The sequence below is a fragment of the Leptonychotes weddellii genome, chromosome 8, assembly GCF_054177405.1.
Source record: "Leptonychotes weddellii isolate Sample4059 chromosome 8, ASM5417740v2, whole genome shotgun sequence".
Taxonomy (NCBI): Eukaryota; Metazoa; Chordata; class Mammalia; order Carnivora; family Phocidae; genus Leptonychotes; species Leptonychotes weddellii.
The window spans coordinates 56225973-56244086 of NC_138376.1; the positions used below are offsets into that span (position 1 = coordinate 56225973).

At 41.5% G+C, this 18114-nt stretch overlaps 1 long non-coding RNA gene and 1 pseudogene across 1 annotated transcript in view; one reads left to right on the top strand and one right to left on the bottom strand.

The window, feature by feature from the left end:
- The first annotated feature begins 1103 nt into the window (after positions 1-1103).
- The window catches only part of LOC145723041 (uncharacterized), a 312601-nt gene continuing 295590 nt past the window's right edge, over positions 1104-18114 (top strand). Inside the window, exon 1 of the long non-coding RNA XR_014147764.1 lies at positions 1104-1369. This is a non-coding gene — a long non-coding RNA (uncharacterized LOC145723041). The remainder of the gene's footprint in view (positions 1370-18114) is intronic.
- On the bottom strand, positions 10984-12701 carry LOC102726063 (small ribosomal subunit protein uS5m pseudogene; annotated as a pseudogene).

Sequence of the window (18114 nt, forward strand, 5' to 3'; positions counted from 1 at the left end):
TATCACTTTGTCCATGCGATCTTAATGCAGTGCCATTCTTACGTACCTAATACCCTGCATGAGTACACTACAAAAAGACAATTTCTACAAGGAAGATTCAGATAACCTAGGAATCCGGTGACAGAATTCTGTTAATGGCAAAAACCAGGCCATAAGAGAACTCTAGGCCAAGAATGTCACTTCAAGGGTATAAGCTATGGGGGGATCATATTTATACACATGTAATTGCCAAGGTATTCATGGTATTCCTAGGGAATCTGTATGTCTTGAATATCTCATTTCACCAATGAAAAGACATTTCTCTCTCTCTCTTTTTTTAGAGAGAGTGTGCACTGTGTGTGTGGGGGGGTAGTAGGAGGGGTGGAAGGATAGGGAGACTAGGAGAGAGAAAATCTTAAGAGGCCCCACACCCAGCATGAAGCCCCACCTGGGGCCCTAATTAAAGACCCTGATTTGAGCTGAAATCAAGAGTAGGGATGCTTAACCCACTGAGCCACCTAGGTGCCCCTGGAAAGACATTTCTAATATGTCATATGCTAATTAAACCCTCTAGTGCTGATAGGAATAGTTAAAAATACTTGTGGTAGCTGCCTCTGGAATATGGGCTGCTGCTGCTTTTTTTTTTTATTAAAGATTTTATGTATTAATTTGATAGAGAGAGGGAGAGAGCATGAGCCAGAGGGAGAGGCAGAGGAAGGAGAAGCAAACTCCTCACTGAGCAAGGAGTGTGACGTGGGGCTCAATCCAGGAATCCTGTGATCATGACCTCAGCCGAAGGCAGCTGCTTAACGACTGAGCCACCCAGGCGCTCCTAGAATATGGGCTTATTAGCACCACTCAAATACTAGCCATCCACCCATGGAGTGAGCGTGAACAAGGACCATTAAATATAAGTTAACATTCAGTTATAGATTAAAACTAACATACATACACACCATAATTTCTATGTTTAAGTACTGAAAAATAAATCACGGACAATACAATATTCTTCTAGGGGAAAACTACCGCAGCAAAATCAGTGATTCCTTTTTCCCTTAGCAGTCTATCCTCCAAAAACTGAGAATAGGGACCCTTTCCACACATGGCTGGTGTGGTTGTTCATTGGAAGGGGCAAGGAAAATTTTGGGTAGGAGCAAATACAGTAATTTTAAGGAGCAGGAGCTGTGAAATCTTTGAGGTCACGGGCTTCTGTGAGTAGAAAGCTACGGGAGTTCCGGTTCAAGATGGCGATGTGAGAGGATCGTGAACCGATCTCCTTCCGTGAACACCCCAAGCTACAGCTACATACAGAACAACTTCCTCAGAAACCAACCCAAAACCTGGCTGAGCAACTGTTCTGCATTGGCGAGAGATGGCTACAACAAAGCAGGTAGGAGAAGCCAGGACGTAATCTCGCTCTAAACCCCACCCGACCGCACCCCGCTACTTGAGCTGGGAATGCAAAACCTGGAGCTTCTCTCTGAGGAGCAGAGAGTTTGAACCCTACATGAGACATCTCCAAATTTTAAGACCTGCACCTGAAAGACAACCCCCACAAAGCGCTAGCTTTAAAAACCGGCGGGGCTGGCTGTGTCCAGCAGACCCACGAGCTGTAATGAACTGAGAAACGGCTCTTGAAGGGTCTGTGTGCTCAGACTCACCTGCCCCTGGGCCCTGAGCAGAAGCCGATGGAGGCGTGCGGGTGGAGGGGTGCCGGCCTTTGTGCCCCAGAGGCTTGTCTTGGAGTGTCCAGAGCACACCCCTGATTTGACACATATTTGGGGGCCTGCTGGGGTGCCCTCCAGGATGGAGACGGGTAGGTGCCGTCTTCACGCCGGCCTCCATGCTTTGCTCCAGCCAGGCCCATGCCATCTTTTTTTCTTTCCCCTCAGGTTCCATCTTCCTTCCTGCCCTCCCTCTGCTGTGCTCCAGAGTGTCAGAATCTCCCAGGGCCGCGGTGGTGGTGGTGGTGGTGGTGGGGGGGGGGGCGCTTTACACACGTCTGGTGCGCCGGTTTTACGTCTGATCCCTCAGGTTTTTGCGGCTGCTGCCAGGGGACACCTCCAGATAGCCTGACTCTGGGGGCTAGCCGGGCTTACTGCTCGGTCCCACAAGACTGTAACAAATGGACAAAACATCCTGCAGACTAACGTTGCCCCTGGGGCGGGGGCGGGGGGGGAAGGAGGTTGCTTTTTCTCTCTCTGTGGAATAGAACACAACTTTTTCACTTTCCTGACCTTGAAACGCTAGTGGGGTTTGTACAAAAAATAAATTAAAAAAAAATTAAAGCTTTGTAAAGTGGAAGAAACAGTGGATAAAAAGAACAAAAGTTTTATTGCTGAATCCTGTCACAAAACGGACCCTGATGGAATTGTGGGTGATTTTTTTCTTCCTATATTTTTAAAGTTTTTTTTCTTTTTCCCTGCAGTATGGCATTAATTAGAATGTTACCAGACTCTGATCCTTCTTAGTTTTTCTTTCTCCATAACCACATCTTTAAATTTTATTTTTTAATTTATGCAATATGTGAAACATACCCAAAAGTAGAATGGATTTCATGGCTAATTTTTCAGCTATGTCCTCACCTCCTTGCCCCACGCCTGTATTATTTTGAGGAAAATCTCATGTTCTTTTATCATATTTAAGTTTGTATTTCTAGAAGATAAGGACTCATTTAAAAAACAACTGTAATTCCAGTGTCACACCAAAAAAAATTAACAGTAATTCTATAATATCATCAAACATGCAGTGTTTATATTTTTAATTATGTGATAAGATCCAAAAATTGCAACTGGTTGGTATGCATTTGAGTCTCTTCTAATCTACAACCTCTGTCCTTTCTTCTTTTCTCTCCCTTCCTTGCAGTTTAAAAGAAGAAACTTTTGTATTTCTAGGATTTTTTCCATAATCTGGCTTTTTACTGATTCATATTTGATTTTGAGAATTTTCCTTTATTTCTTTTTTCTTAATATTTTTGTTATATTTCATTCCATATTCATTGTATTTCATGTTGAATGTTTTTAAAAATATTTATTTATTTAATTTTTAAATATGGAGAAGTATAGAAAGAAATATTTTAGTTCCTCTTCCACTCTGAGGATAGTCCTGCCACTAGACCTCTTTCAATTATTGGGATAATGCCCTTGAGGTCTCTTCTTAGGAATGAAACTAGCCCAACAAATATCTTCCCTCTTTCTCCCTCTCTATCATTCATTAAACTAGTGGTTCTTAGCAAGATAGTACTGTCCCCAAGGACTGTTCTGGAAACTTCTGGGTTGTTTTAGTTGTCAAATGGCTGAGGGGGTGGAGGAAGCTAATAGACTCAGCAGGCAGGAGCTGGGAGGTTAGACATCCTACAATATGTGGCACCATCCTTAACAGTGAAGAATTGTCCCATGTACTGGACTGCTTTTGAATGTTACCCTCAAATTCATTTGTAATACTCTGAGACTGGATTTCAGTTCCGTTTTACCTATAACTACAAAGTAATTTTTCCACAGCTTTTATCATACATTGTATTTACTACAAATGCAGTTACTCTGGTGTCTAAATGGGGTGTCTGTTCGATCAGTTGGGGGCCCCCCAATGTGGGGCCATGATCAGGTGGAAGCCAACGGTGTGGGAGGTGAAAATTCACTTGAGGCAGAACAAAGGAGATAGAAATTTGTTGAATACACCGCAAGGGAGCCGTGGCTGGACAACAAAGGAGAGGCTCTCTGTAAGGAGGCGGTGGGTGGGGGAAGGTGTTTTTAAAGGGGGAAGATGAGGTATGGTGAAGTATGGAATCGTCCCTTTTTCGGTAACTGGGCCTACTTGTAAGTAGCCCATTGATCAGTTAGGCCTATGGATATTTTGATGTGGGAGGACTTCTAGGCCTGTCGGTGTTCAGCCAGGTGGTTGCTGTGGGCCTTTTCCATTGCTCAAGCCTGTTTGCCTAAAAGCAGCCTTTATAGTTACTGGGTAAATTGAGGCAACACGGAAATCTGTTTTGTTTGGATCTTTCCATTTGAGAAAACTACTAGTAGCATTACCACTCATGGTTTTTGAACTGCCAACACAACATAGCTGTCTTGTGTGCTTTTTGGCTGTTCCCTCCACCAGGCTACTTCTAAATACAAATATGTGATGATTTCTTCATTATGTCTTCTCATTCAGGGCAGTGCCTCCCAAACCGTAATGTGAGGTTGCTATTGTAGTCTGTCCAAGCAGTTATGTTGTGAAGCAGTATTGTTTTATTTTACTTACTTATTTCTTAAGGATTTTATTTATTTTAGAGAGAGAGAGTACGTGCCACCAGGGTGGGGGTGGGGGGGTAGCTGGGGCAGAGTCAGAGGGAGAGAGAGAATCTCAAGCAGACTCCATGCTGACCGCGGAGCCTGATCCCACAACTATGAGATCTGACCTGAGCTGAAATCAAGAGTTGGATGCTGAACCAACTGAGCCACCCAGGTGCCCTGAAGCAGTATTATTCTATTATAATTTTTACATCTCCTATTTATTATAGTTGGGGCTTTATATACATTATTTTGAAATAATGTACGTAGGTAGGTTTATATTATCTATGGATTTTATTTAAACATGGTATGATGGGACAGCAAATATTTGTTATTAAAGCAGGGATTGGGGGCGCCTGGGTGGCTCAGTCGTTAAGCGTCTGCCTTCCGCTCAGGTCATCCCAGGTGCTGGGATGGAGCCCCAAGCCCCACATCGGGCTCCCTGCTCTGCGGGAAGCCTGCTTCTCCCTCTCCGACTCCCTCTGCTTGTGTTCCCTCTCTCACTGTGTCTCTCTCTGTCAAATAAATAAATAAAATCTTTAAAAAAATAAATAAAGCAGGGATTGGATCTGATGAGATTGAGCCCCACAGGTTTAAGTTGGTGGGGAGAGTTGAAACAGCACTGACCAGTTAGGGATCACTGAATATGTGTAAACATTTTAACAGTGGAGTTTGCATAATAATACTGACACTTTAGGTAGTTTTTGCTTAATATGCTGGGAACCCTTCTTTCCAAATGCTTTACCTAAATCAACTTCTTCAATGCTCATTACAGCTCCAAGAGGTCAGTGGGAGCTATCACTCTCCCCTTCTCATAAATGAGAAAACAAGGGACCTAGATATGAAGTAATTTACCCAAGGTCACATAACCAAGTGCCAGAGCTGGGATACAAACCCTGGCAATGAGGCTACGAAGTCTATTCTCTTAACCACTGCATTTGATTGCTTTTCTTTTGAAGCACAATTCACTGAGCACAAAGGAAGGAAAATCAAACATATTGGCAGAAAATATACAGGTGCTAGATTTAAAGGGAAAATGGATATGCAATTTTGCCTTTTAGAGACTAGTATTGCTGAGTTGGTGGTAGGGTTAGAAGTAAACCTTTAAAGTGCATACTAGTACCCTGAAGGGGCTCCAAAAATATTTGTTGAGTGAATGAAGTACTTTATAGGATTGGCTGCAGTGGAGAATAAAATTATGGAAGAGTCTCAAAGTTAATAAAGAGAGTAAGACAGAACTTGGGCATCTAAACTACACAAAGGATTGTAGCAGGTGCCTTTTGTGAAGTGTAGCACACCAGAAACGTGTCTGGTGTTTCCACCATAAGCATCTTTGTTGCAGGTGTTTCCATGGCATAACTAATTGCCATAAGGCAATTTTACTGTAAAAAATAAAATCATGAAAAATGAAAGAGGGACATTCATTAAAAAAGACTATTAAATAACATGAAAAATGAGCAACAAAATGAAAAAGGCTTTATTGAGAAATAAATTGAATGCATTCAAAATGTATGTAGATTCATGGCAATACTGTGCAAATAACTGATTTTAATTTGTGGACTGTACCAAAGCACTTGTCTTCAAGGTTTTTTGCTCATAATATTATACTTTTTTTAAAAAAAAGATTTTATTTATTTATGAGAGAGAGTGTGCATGAGCGTGTGCGTGAGTGTGGGGGGAGGGGCAGAGAGAGAGGGAGAAGCAGGCTCCCCATTGAGCAGGGAGCCTGACCTGGGCTGGATCCCAGGACTCTGGGATTGTGACTTGAGCCGAAGGCAGACCGACAGAGCCACCTAGGCGCCCCCCCCCCCCTTTTTTTTGCTTGTTGGTTTGTTTCCTTGTTTGGCATCACACTTCTCTGTCATTTTTTTTTTCTTTTTACCAAAACTTCTTCCTTCATTAAGAGTAGTATCAGTTTCCAAATACTACGATGCATATTTGTAACTGAACTTTGTATTGTGTTGTGAAAACCTTCTCTGCTGGTGTGTGTTCTTGGTATATTGTCATATGTCCTTTGATAGATGTTCCAAAGTTCTATGTGAAATGTGGGTTCAAAACTCTGCATCACTGTATAGACTATTATGAGGGCTAATATATAATTATATTTATTAATATAAAAATGAGAGTATTGCTTCAGTGGAGAAATGAAACCAAACTGTCAGCCAGTTGCTGAAACTAATAGACTGTCAAACCAGTCTGTTAACCAGTTATTTATTTTTTAATGGCAAAATTGTCTTACAGCCAATTAGTTATGCAGAGAAAATGTTTGCACGAAAATCTTGCAGTGAAAATGCTTTTGGCAAAGAAGCTTACTGCAAAACTAGCTAGAACCCATAAGAGGAATTCCATGTGGGAGTTGCTTAATTTGCTTACCTAGGACCACAGAATTTTAACTACAAATGTTAATTAGGATACATCTGGTTCAAATATCCATCTTGACAATATCTGACTGGGGCTAGAAGAGAAGGGGGGTGTTTCTTAACAGAGATTTTTAAATAAATTGACAGAACTCACATTACAAATACATCATATTAAAGAGTTAACTGAAACATGGAAACATTTAATCTCTCCTGAACAAGGAGTTGGCAGAATTGTGATGTAGGAACAGCTCCAGGAATCATCTTTGTCCTTGTCTTACTGGGAGTCTTCTCTTATTGGGAGTTACTCTGCCCCTGGATCCCCTGCAGTGTCCTTCACAAGTTTGGGTCACATGCCAGCCCTGTCTGAATGACCATTTCCCTTTGCCTGCTTCTGTCTACACCTGGCCAGTGTTTCAAAGTTCAGACTTTAATTACACAATAGGATTGCCATAGCTCTAGCTATTGCATAGATTGGCATAAAGGAGGAACTTCAGGAGGTTTATTCCCTTCATTTTCCTTGTGTTTTCTAAGCAATGCATTCCTAAGTCAGCAAATCTGCTTAATACCTTTGGTCAGCTCTGGTTGCAGTATGATACAGCGCAAATAGAAGGTTTTGACATTTGGCCATGTTATTGGGTTTCCACTTCTAAGCCACAGAGTAAGAAAGGAATGATATGGGAGATTATTCTCAATTCTTCTAAAGATGGTATATTAACAAATAACCTTTTAGATACAAAAGAGAGACATCAATGTATTACATACATTAAATGACTTAGGAGGTCATTAGGGTTTAATTTTCTCATGGAATTTGTTAAGAGCAGCTCTAAAAAAGTTCACCCTTGGCCAAGATTTTCCCTGAGCTGCTCACTAACCAGCCGTATTAGATGTTACTCCCTAGTTATTATGGAATTAATTTTAGAACTGCACCATTGGTGGGTTTGAACATCACTCCATCTCTCAGTCTTCTTATGGCTGACATGGACTTGTTTCTTAGTACTTGATCTGCCAAGTCAGCTACTTTGATGTCATTTTTAGTTAACTTCTTGCTTCTCACTGTTGTTGGCTTCCCTTTTTTTATTGCCAGTAAACCTTTTGTTATTTGATGTTAATAATGAGTAGTAATCTTAGTCTTTGACATGTCTCTGAACCCACTATAACTATGTACTGAAATTTGTGGGGAACTCACACCAGGTGTGGCTTTGACTTAGGGTTGGTCTTACTTACCAGAGTCTTCTTCATGAAATCAAAGGCTGTGGCTCTATGTTACTTCCTATAAAAAATAACTCCCTAGCTTGCTTTTAGAAATTTTTTTTCTTTCTGGTCTTTATAAATCCCGTTTTGTTAGGTGTTCCCTTTACATGCATTGTACCCTTCATTCTCACAAAATATTGTGGAGAAAATAACATCTTTTTATTTAATTTAATTAATTAATTTATTTAAAGATTTATTTATTTATTTTAAAAATTTATTTATTTATTTTGAGAGAGAGAAAGCGAGCAGGGAGAGGGGTGGGGCAGAGGGAGCAGGAGAGAAGCAGACTTCCCCCTGAGCACCGAACCCAATGGGATGCTCAGTCCCACGACCCTGAGATCATGACCTGAGTCTAAACCAAGAGTTGGATGCTCAACTGACTGAGCCACCCATGTGCCCCACAACTCCTTTTTAAAGAAGAGCAAACCAAATCTTCATGGTTAAGAAGCTTTTAAGTCATTTTTTGTATTCCTTCAAGCTTTCCTACGTTATTTGTCATCTTATCCTGTCAACTCTACCTTTACAGTAATTATCAGTTTTATCCTTCATTTCTAGTCTCACTGCAACTGCCCTAGAATAGCATCTCATTAACTCTCTTACCTGGAGGACTTAAACAGCTTCCTAACTGGCTTCCCAGCTCTATTTCCTGTCTTCTATGCTTTTTACATTCTCTCACTAGAGGTACTATTTCAAATACAAAATTTATCATGCCACTTTACTGTGACTCCCTCTCTCTTTGCCCCCACTGACAATAGAACAAAGTTTTTAAAACTTTGGTGTGTGACTCAGGGCCTTCAATCTGTCCAAACCTACCTTTCTAGTCTTTCTCGCACATCATGTCTTCAGGCATGTTCTACCACAGCAGAAGCACATTCCTGTTTCTAGAACGAGTCCTCTAACCTGCAGGCTCTGTACTTCCCTGAAATTTCTCTTGCCCGGTAGGCCTTCACTCCTCTTTCTTACATCTCTGCCTAGGCAGACCACATCAGACTTTCAGTATCTACCCTGGACTCTTACTGAGCTTAGTAAACTATCCTTTGCCTTCAGACCCCTTCAGAATTTATACTTTCCATGGCATTTACTACCTTTATTGACCTTTTATTGTAGTCATTTGTGTGCTTTCCTATCCCTTCATTCTCTTCATTAGAATGCTAATAGAACCCTAACCCTGTGGTTAAGAAGATGTCTTCTACCTTTAAATGTCCTCTAGCACTTAAGATAGTTCTTTGAATATATCAAGTACGCAGCCAGGGTTGGTTGAGTTTAAAAAGTTTCCTCTTTTAAAATACACATATGCTTAGATATGTTTGGAGAAAAGTACTTGACCATTCACACTGCTGCTTAGTGGTTCTCAACTGGAGTCTGTGAAGATGGCAAATACAGTCCTTGAGCTACTTTAGTATTTTAATAGGCCTAATGGAAATTATACCTTTACTTATAATGAGGCTGGGAAGCTAACTAATACATCAAATTTTTGTTTGTAATTATATTTAACTCTGTAAGAATAGTATTAATTTCTTAGTCTAGGATTGTTTGGTAGTAACAGAATATACTCAAATTAGTGTGTAGAAGAGGGGAAACTTAATATGATGATATAGGGATATCTTATATAAGCCCAAGGTAGGAAGTACAGGTAGGTCTCACAAAGGATTGAAACGAGACAGACAGAAATTACTGAAAATGAAGATAGCAGTCTTTTTTTTTTTTTTTTAAGATTTTATTTATTTATTTGACAGAGAGAGACACAGCGAGAGAGGGAACACAAGCAGGGGGAGTGGGAGAGGGAGAAGCAGGCTTCCCGCGCTGACTGGGAAGCCAGATGCAGGGCTCGATACCAGGACCCTGGGATCATGACCTGAGCCCAAGGCAGACGCTTAACGACTGAGCCACCCAGGTACCCCTGAAGATAGCAGTCTTAAGAATTCTTCCCTGGAGTCTTCAGGTATTCCCTCTGTTTCCTGTTGACATCAGTTTCATCTTCCTCTCTGCAGACTGGGTACTTAGGCTCTGCTAACACACTACTATTACAGTGTCTATATCTATTTTAAAACACTTCAGTGAAGATAGTCCATGTGTATGTCTAGCTATATCTATACCTACACATACACTTATATATAGATGCACACATGCATGTATGTATGCATATATGTGTATATATACATCTATATATGCATAGTTGATATTTACTTGTGGGGCCAGTAATTGAATTTTGAAGTACTCAGCCAGACACTCCTCCCAGGAAATTGGCAACATACACTAGTCAGCATTTGAAAGAACTTAACCAGAAATCCATACTCAAAAGACAGCTCCTACAAGTTGCAAACATATTTACCTCAGCTTAGCTCTAGACAGTTTTAAAATTAGCAAAAAGGGCATTAGAAATGACTTGGAATTAGTGAACTATGTGATGTTCAAGATATAGGGATTGACTAGAAATATTGTGTATGCAGCTCTTCTTTATATGAGCAAGTATAAGATTATAGTTCTGGAGGGTCATTTCTTGTCTTAGGACTCAGTTTGGCTCTGTACCTGGGTTCTGTTGTTCAACTGTGGTGAGAAGTTTAGCTCAGTCCTGAGGCTAAAATGTTGTTGCCTCTGCCTTCAGTGAAAGAACCTAATAGTTACAAATGGTCAGCTTATTTTAGGCCAGTTTGCAATGAGGGCATGTCATCATCATGCCAAAACAGATCCTCTCTCAGCCTTTAGGTGTACAGATAGGCCCTTAGATTCCAGATAACTGGAATCTCTCAATTTTCTTTTCAGTTTTTCTGGAAAGAGAATTGACTGGCTCATTTTGGGTAAGGTCCTGGCCCAATCTACAGTGACCAAGGGAGTCTACGGGTTATGTACGAATCAACAGCGCTAAAGAAAGCCTCTCACCAGAAGCTGTGGGTATTGCGCTCTCTGAAAAGGGGGTCCAGGCTGGGTTGTGGGTAAAGAGTAGATTTCATAGAAAGGGGTATTGATAATGCAAGTTCTTTGAGACCTCATGTTAATCAAATTCAAAGCTATATTTCTTCGATTCAGAAGAGGATATAAAATTCTTTTTTTTAAAGCTATAGTTATTTACTATTTGTCAATTAGATGGTTGTCCTTACCTTTAAAAAGAAATTGACATTCTAAAATATGAGGGGTGGAGTCTCCTCTAGGTGCTGGACAGTCCTGCAGCTGTACAAGGCCAGAGGGAAAGCGCAGGTGGCAGTTCTCTTTAAACTTGACCACACTGAACGCTTTGTTCCCTGTGTGGCCCGCACTTCTTCCCAGTCCAGTTTGATGTCTGGAACCTCATCTTCTGGCTCTGGATCCTTTCTCAAGGCTCCCTGTGGGGAGGCCACTATGATGGTCACATTCCTCCCAGAATTCTACAACACAGAGACTCTTCTTAGCAGCCCGTTGTTGATGGGTTTCCTGGTGGAAGAGCCCATGGAAGAGGTCCCGTGTGAGGTTGAGCATGTTGATGGACCCAGAGACCTTGGCATACATGTCTTGATGCCAATGAGCTGGCAGATGGTGATGATGGCCCAATGGCAGCAGAGGCCATAGCCTCTGGGTTGTTTCTTCATCTTAATATGGGTCCTTTTAAATCTTAAAGAAATATCGTGGAGTATCGTATGGTCTTCGTATCGTCCTACATAATGCAAATAGTGAACTGAGGAACTCTGTTCTTCATTCTTCTGAAAGCATCCATCCGATCAGGGACACCTCCTCTGCCATTCCCCACAGCGACCAGGACATGGACTGATTTCTTTCTTCCCTCTTTTGCTGTCATATTTACAACATTTCTTACCTCAAGTATCCTGGTATCAAAATCATCATGTGTTTCTCCATTGTCGGGGGGCCAAGACTGACGCCTCCCTGTATGTTTCTACTCCATCCTCAACTCCCGTTTATCCTTCCTCTTCCTCTTCTGGTCCCACTCTTCCCTTGGCTGGACCAGATCAGCCTCTGCCTTCTCCTGCTCTTCCTTGCTTCTTTGGGCAATGGTCTGCACAGCTCCCTCTCTCATAAGAGGGACATTCAGATCAGACCATAGGAAGCCATGATGCTCTTCACCAATGATCTGACCCCTGTTCAAATCCTTTTTTCTCCTTTTCTTGGTTCTTTTGCCTCTTCCTCTTCTTGCTCCTGCTCCAGTCTCTGTTAAAGCACCTTTCCAAAGCTCATCTGCTGTCAATTTAGTGAAGAAACTATAGGATCTATACTGTTGACCCATCAAATTACTGGGAGAAGAAATACAGCATTGTGTCTGTAGTGCACGGGTCAGGCTGGTGAAATGATGGTTGTCTCTGGTTCCTGGAGACGACAAAGGGCCATTGCTGAGAACAGTCTTCAATGCCCACATGGAAGCTGTTGGAAAGGTGTTTAGGTAAAGCTGCCTGGACCATATGTGACCTGCCCTCATGGTGGAGCCTTGAGTGCGCCTCAGGATATAAAATTCTTTAAAAATTCAGCAGACATTTTTTAAAAGTAAGCTAAATTTTACAGACAACAGGGTTGATAGGTAAAATAATAAAAGGATTCTGGATATGCAATAGTTTTCCTTTTAATAGCTTTATTAATGGATGAATTTTCCAGGAGATGGGGACTGATCCTTGGAAGAAGGAGGCACTTCCATGGAAGGCAGGGAAATAGACCACTTGCTCATGGGATAAGGGGCCCAAGTAGGATAGAAGGGAGAAGGATAAGAAAAAGAGTGAGCAGGACCTAGCTGACAGACTATTTTCATATTTCGATATAAGGCAGGCTCTGCCTGCTTACAATGCGAACAACAAATATTCCCAATTAAATTTTTTTTCCTTTATGAAGAATGACTCTGACATAGAGTGTGATTGTGACAAGGCCATTCAACAGAGCAAGTGTTTGTTGTGCAAAATTTGTTTTGATTAGACTAGCAAGGCTGTTTCTATGGGCCATCTGCTGGGACATAAAGTTTTGTTAGTCAGAATCCTTGTTTAACCTGCATGTATGAAAAAGGGGTTGCTAAGTAAATTAATAGATTAAACAAGGGAAATGTTATGCTGATTGAGAGTGAAGGCCTTCAGCTGAAACATTTGCATTCAGACAATGGATACACTAATTATAAATATGTTATCAGTTAAAGTGCTTTCACAGTTTGCCTTCCCATGACAGTGATTTCATTGCTTTGTCCTGGAATGTTTTGAAACCCAGTTTCTTTAAGAAAAGTTTTCTTCCTCAAAATTTCCATTAAGTTAAATGACCTTTTTTTTTTTTTTTCCCCAGTTATAATGAACCACAGAGGTTTTACTATATTCAAAAACTTTGTGGGACACTTGGGTGGCTCGGTTGGTTAAGTGTCTGCCTTCAGCACAGGTCATGATCCTGGGGTCCTGGGATCCACTTCCTCCATTCCCCACCTCATTGGGCTCCCTGCTCCCCACTGTTCTTGCTCTCTCTCTCTCAAATAAATAAATAAAATCTTTAAAAAAAACCAATTTTGAATCCAAATATCAGCAGTTTCAGAGAATCATTATGGTGGTTGGAAGGAAGAGAGAAGGGAGGAGGCTAAGGTAGGAGGGGATGAAGAACATGGCAAAGGGAGCTCAAAGTGGGGAGGATAGAAGGGTGGAGAGGTGGGGAAAGGAAGATTGAAAAAAAAATAATGAGCAGAAAGAGTGGAATAAAGAGAGGCGAAGAAGAAAGAACTGTAAGGTGTGAAGAAGCAGGGAGAGGAAGCAAGGGTAGGTCGGGAAGAAAGGATTTGTTGAAAATGACTGGTTTTTAATATTTATTAGTCATATGGAAGTTAAGTAGAAATAGAAGTCGTAGTGAACTCCCGAAGGAAGAAATATCTTTCAAACTTGGGTCTCTACAGTTACTACAGTAGGAAGCATCAGAATGGTATTGGAAGACTGGTATCTGCATAAAGGCTCCCTTTGCTCTGTCCTTCCTAGCTAACTGGGTTGACCATATCCCCTCACACCTATGGCCCCTGCACAGACCTCTATTAACCAGGCTTCCTGTAGGCCAGGTGATTGGTACTGGCTGATTTGGAATGAAAAGGAAATGATACAAGCTTGGGTAAAGGTCACACCTTTGGGATCTGTCTCTCCTTATACCATTCCTTCATTCACTCTGCTGCTTTTCTCTTTCTGTCTCTGTCTCTCTTTCACACACACACACACACACACACACGCACACACACACACGATGCAGAGAGTGGAAAGTTGCTTTAAGAGAGGGATGTGCTTAATGGGAGTATGACATCCTCATAGTTCTACAGTTTATACAACATTATGAAAAAATACTTAAGACTCAAACAGGGACATTGCATATTTCTTAGTCTCCGGAGTATCTTTGCATTTCTCGGTGGCTGTAACATAAATACCAGACATTATTTTACTTTTAAGGGGACTGTGGTTTGAGAGTCAGTGGTAGATTTGGTGCTACCTTTTTTCTTTTTCCAACCTGGGTCTGTCTGGGGCAATGCCTCCCACTAAGTTGAGGACCAGGCAGAAGGTGAGTTCTCTTAGCCCATTGAGATTGCTTTCCTAGGTTTTCCAGGGAAATTTCCACTCTTGAAGAGGTCATTTGGAAGCAGGAAATTAATGAAAACCTCTCTTATTCTTTTTCTTGGTAACTCTGAGAGACCAGACTTTTTGGTAGATTGGGGCTACGTCAGTGGCTCCTTTTAAATCTACTGTGCAGCCTGCACGTATGAAGTAGTACCTGGATTCTGGGACCCATTATGCTAATGGATGCTTATTTTCTCACCTCACTTCCCTGTCAAAGATTTTCCCTGAAGCTGGTTTCATTATAATTTTAAAAATACCATCTGTCTGCTTAAGAGTCTTTCCCCTCTCTTTTGGACAGATTTCTATCTGATTTCTTTCACACAGTTCTATTGAAGTTCTCCAGGTGCAGAGAGTAGCCATTATACAGCTTCTGTCCAAAGTCATCTTTTTTCATACTATTGCTGTGCAACTGTTGGGGGAGTTTGTCACTATTAACCTTGGGCTTTTGTAGCAGCGATTAAGCTCCTTTATTGGTTTATCCAGCATGACACCAGCATAATTTAAATCACATCCTCGTCTATGCACAGTTCATTGCTTTCACCCCTATATCTGCAGCAAAGCTTATGAGTTTTTTTTACCCTCACAGTACCTTAGAGAGATGTCCTTGGGTCCTTTGTATTTTGCACCTGTATGTTTTTCTGCCTGTGGTATTCTTCTTTACTCATGCGTTACATGCACTTCAGTGACCTATGTACTATTGTGTTGGTTCTAGCCAATGCTCACAATGGCCCAGATGTATTATTTAATTGCCTTTTCAGCTATTAACATTTTTGGTAGTGACATCTTGGAAATGAAACACGAGAAAAATGTGGCAGTTTTCTGGGTGACCACTTTTATGTTGGTTTTCTTTGGTTATTTCCTATGGAGATTTCCCCTTGCCTATAGTCTTTTTGGAAAATACACTTTACTTCCTTCCAATGATTTCAAGTGTTCCCGTGTCCTTCATTCTTCTAATCTTTCCCATAATTTTTAACTCACATATAAAGTATGTTTTTATGGGATGTTTTTGTTTTATTTTTAAAGATAAAAATCTCATATATTAGCTTTTGTTTTATCCTCTTGCTCTGCCCTTTCATTATTCTGATTTTAGGACTCAGAATATTTGTAGCACAGTGACTTATAGACATTTTTTTCATGCTTTAAACAAGGCAAAGTCAATGGTACTAATATTCGTGGATGGATGATTATCCAGCGGCCATAATTTAGAGCATGAATCACTGTCATTCACTCATCAAATTTTTTTAGAGTACTTTTTATATCCTGAGCATTTGTTGTAGAGAATAAAAGCCACAGTGTTCATAAATAAGGCTTCCCTGATTATACACCTGCATTGCAAGAAAGAGAGGGTACACTAGCCAGTGGCTGGGGCCCATCACATCCAGTTCCTTAACATAAAAAGATGAAAGACTTTCTTTGGTACATTTGGTAGCCAGTACTACCTCCAAGATTTGCTTTATGGTCAGCAGGGGAGAACTTGTCTTCATGACCCTTGGGTACAGAAGTTGACACATCAAGATGCTCATCAGGGATGGGCACAGTGGATCTTGTAGTTCTACCAAGCTTCAAAAAGGCTCTTTGAAAGCATTTGATGACAACATTGGAAAAAGTTCACAGTATTTGTCCAGTAAGATATTTAGGATCTGTAAAAAGAGTAATGTATTTGTCAAGGGGAGTAAGACATGAAATCTCCTTGTTGGTTGAGATTTTTACTTTTAGAAGATATGATAAGAGGTTCTGTTATTAGGGAAGGAATTGATTTCTCATCACGTGGTAGTAGGTGCTGGGAGTATGATGGTGAACTGTAGATATTGAGTAGCTATTAAAGCCTTTTGACTGACTTTCTATTTTTTTTTTAAAGATTTTATTTATTTATTTGAGAGAGCGAGAATGAGAGAGAGTACATGAGAGGGGGGAGGGTCAGAGGGAGAAGCAGGCTCCTCGCTGAGCAGGGAGCCCGATGCGGGACTCGATCCTGGGACTCCAGGATCATGACCTGAGCCGAAGACAGTTGCTTAACCAACTGAGCCACCCAGGCGCCCTTGACTGACTTTCTTTGGTAGTCAGAAAAGACTGAGGAATAAGGTCTGGGAAGACTAGAGGGACAATCAGATGCATGCATACTCCAGATGCTGTACTGGGCAGAGCAGTGGCAGTATTTGGACATTATATCAGGGGCAGGGGAGGGGAAAGGAGGAACACCCAAGGCACAAGCTGGGTAGACAGCTGGGGTAACTGCTGAAAAGAGCAGTGGGATTCAGGAATGGATACCAGGAACTCAGATGAGCTATCAACTCAAGGGATCAAATGATCTTAGAAGGACAAGGTGGTTGGTTCTGTAACCACAAAATCATGCTGCCATTAGTTTTATTCATGGGTGGGGAATGAGAGGTGTAAGTACAAAGGGCATAAATAGGATGAGCTCACTTGGTTCAAGGAATATATATTGGAGAGAGTTTTCATTCTATGAATCCCAGAATGCCTTGCTGTTACTGGAGACTGATATCCTTGTTTTAACCTATATAGGTATAACAGTGTTTCTCCTGCACCAGCGTTCAGTAGAGTCACAAAATCAGCTCAAGCCTCTCCAGATTACTGGAAGTTCTCCATTAGTACTTTCTGCTCCCACGATGATCGGGAAGGGATACAGCCACACTCTCTGGAGGTGATGTGTATCTTTGTTTGGCTGCTCCTCTGCTGCTTGGACCTGGGTGCTGCTGCTCCCCCTGTTGATGTTTCCTCCATGGCCATTAATACAACAAATGCTGCTTCCACCGCAATTCTAATCTTACGGCTACCGCCACTGCCGTCCATGTGGTCATCACCACTAACTTTATGCCTAGGTTCTGGGTCTTTCCCCAGCTTGCCTCTCTACTGTGGCAGCTGTGCTTGGCAGGCTACAGGTTATTCTGTGCTCTCACCTGGGCCTGGGCAGCGGGGATAATGGCTTGCTCTGTCCTAACATAGCCAGGACTATTGTTTGCTCTGTTTCACCCTCTCTGGCAGCTGGAATTGTTAGAGTCTGTGAAGCACTAGATGTGTTTTTCCCCAACCTTAAAAAAAATCCATATTATTATTTTTAAGATTCCCGGCACTTCATTGGCCGGGGAGTGAGGAGGATCCTCCTCTGCCTCCCCATCTCTGGCCTTGCAGCTGGAAGTTCTTCCCGAGTCTCTGTGCTCAGCCTGTCATCTCTCAGAGACTACCTGCCCCAGAGCCCCAACATAAAACTGAGGATGACCGTGTGGATCGCAATGGTGGTGGCAGTAAAAGGGGAAATTGCAGTGGCTTCATAGGCAGATACAGATTCCCTTGATTTTGGCTTTTTTACACAGGAAATTTAGGAGAGCCACTGGCCAAATTAACTCTGCAAGGGAGCTGCAAGACTAACCTCAAAGATGGTTCTGAATGAATTGGAACAATGCTGTTATCTTATTTCCAAGACAATTCAGAGCCTCTGTGGGCAATTTGTGCTCCAAAATCCATGGTTGCTGACTGTGGCCAATTATGCTGAGTGCCCTGTATCACAGACAGAGAAAGAAATCATTGTGGAACTTTACCTAGGGAGAGATCTATAATTCAGTTTCCTAGGACTGGTGCTGGAGAACATCCAGGTAGCTTTGAACGTTCCTCCAAAACTTTTTTCAGAAGGTCATAATCATTGGAACCTTTATTATGTTTTTTTTTTTTTTTAAGATTTTATTTATTCATTTGAGACAC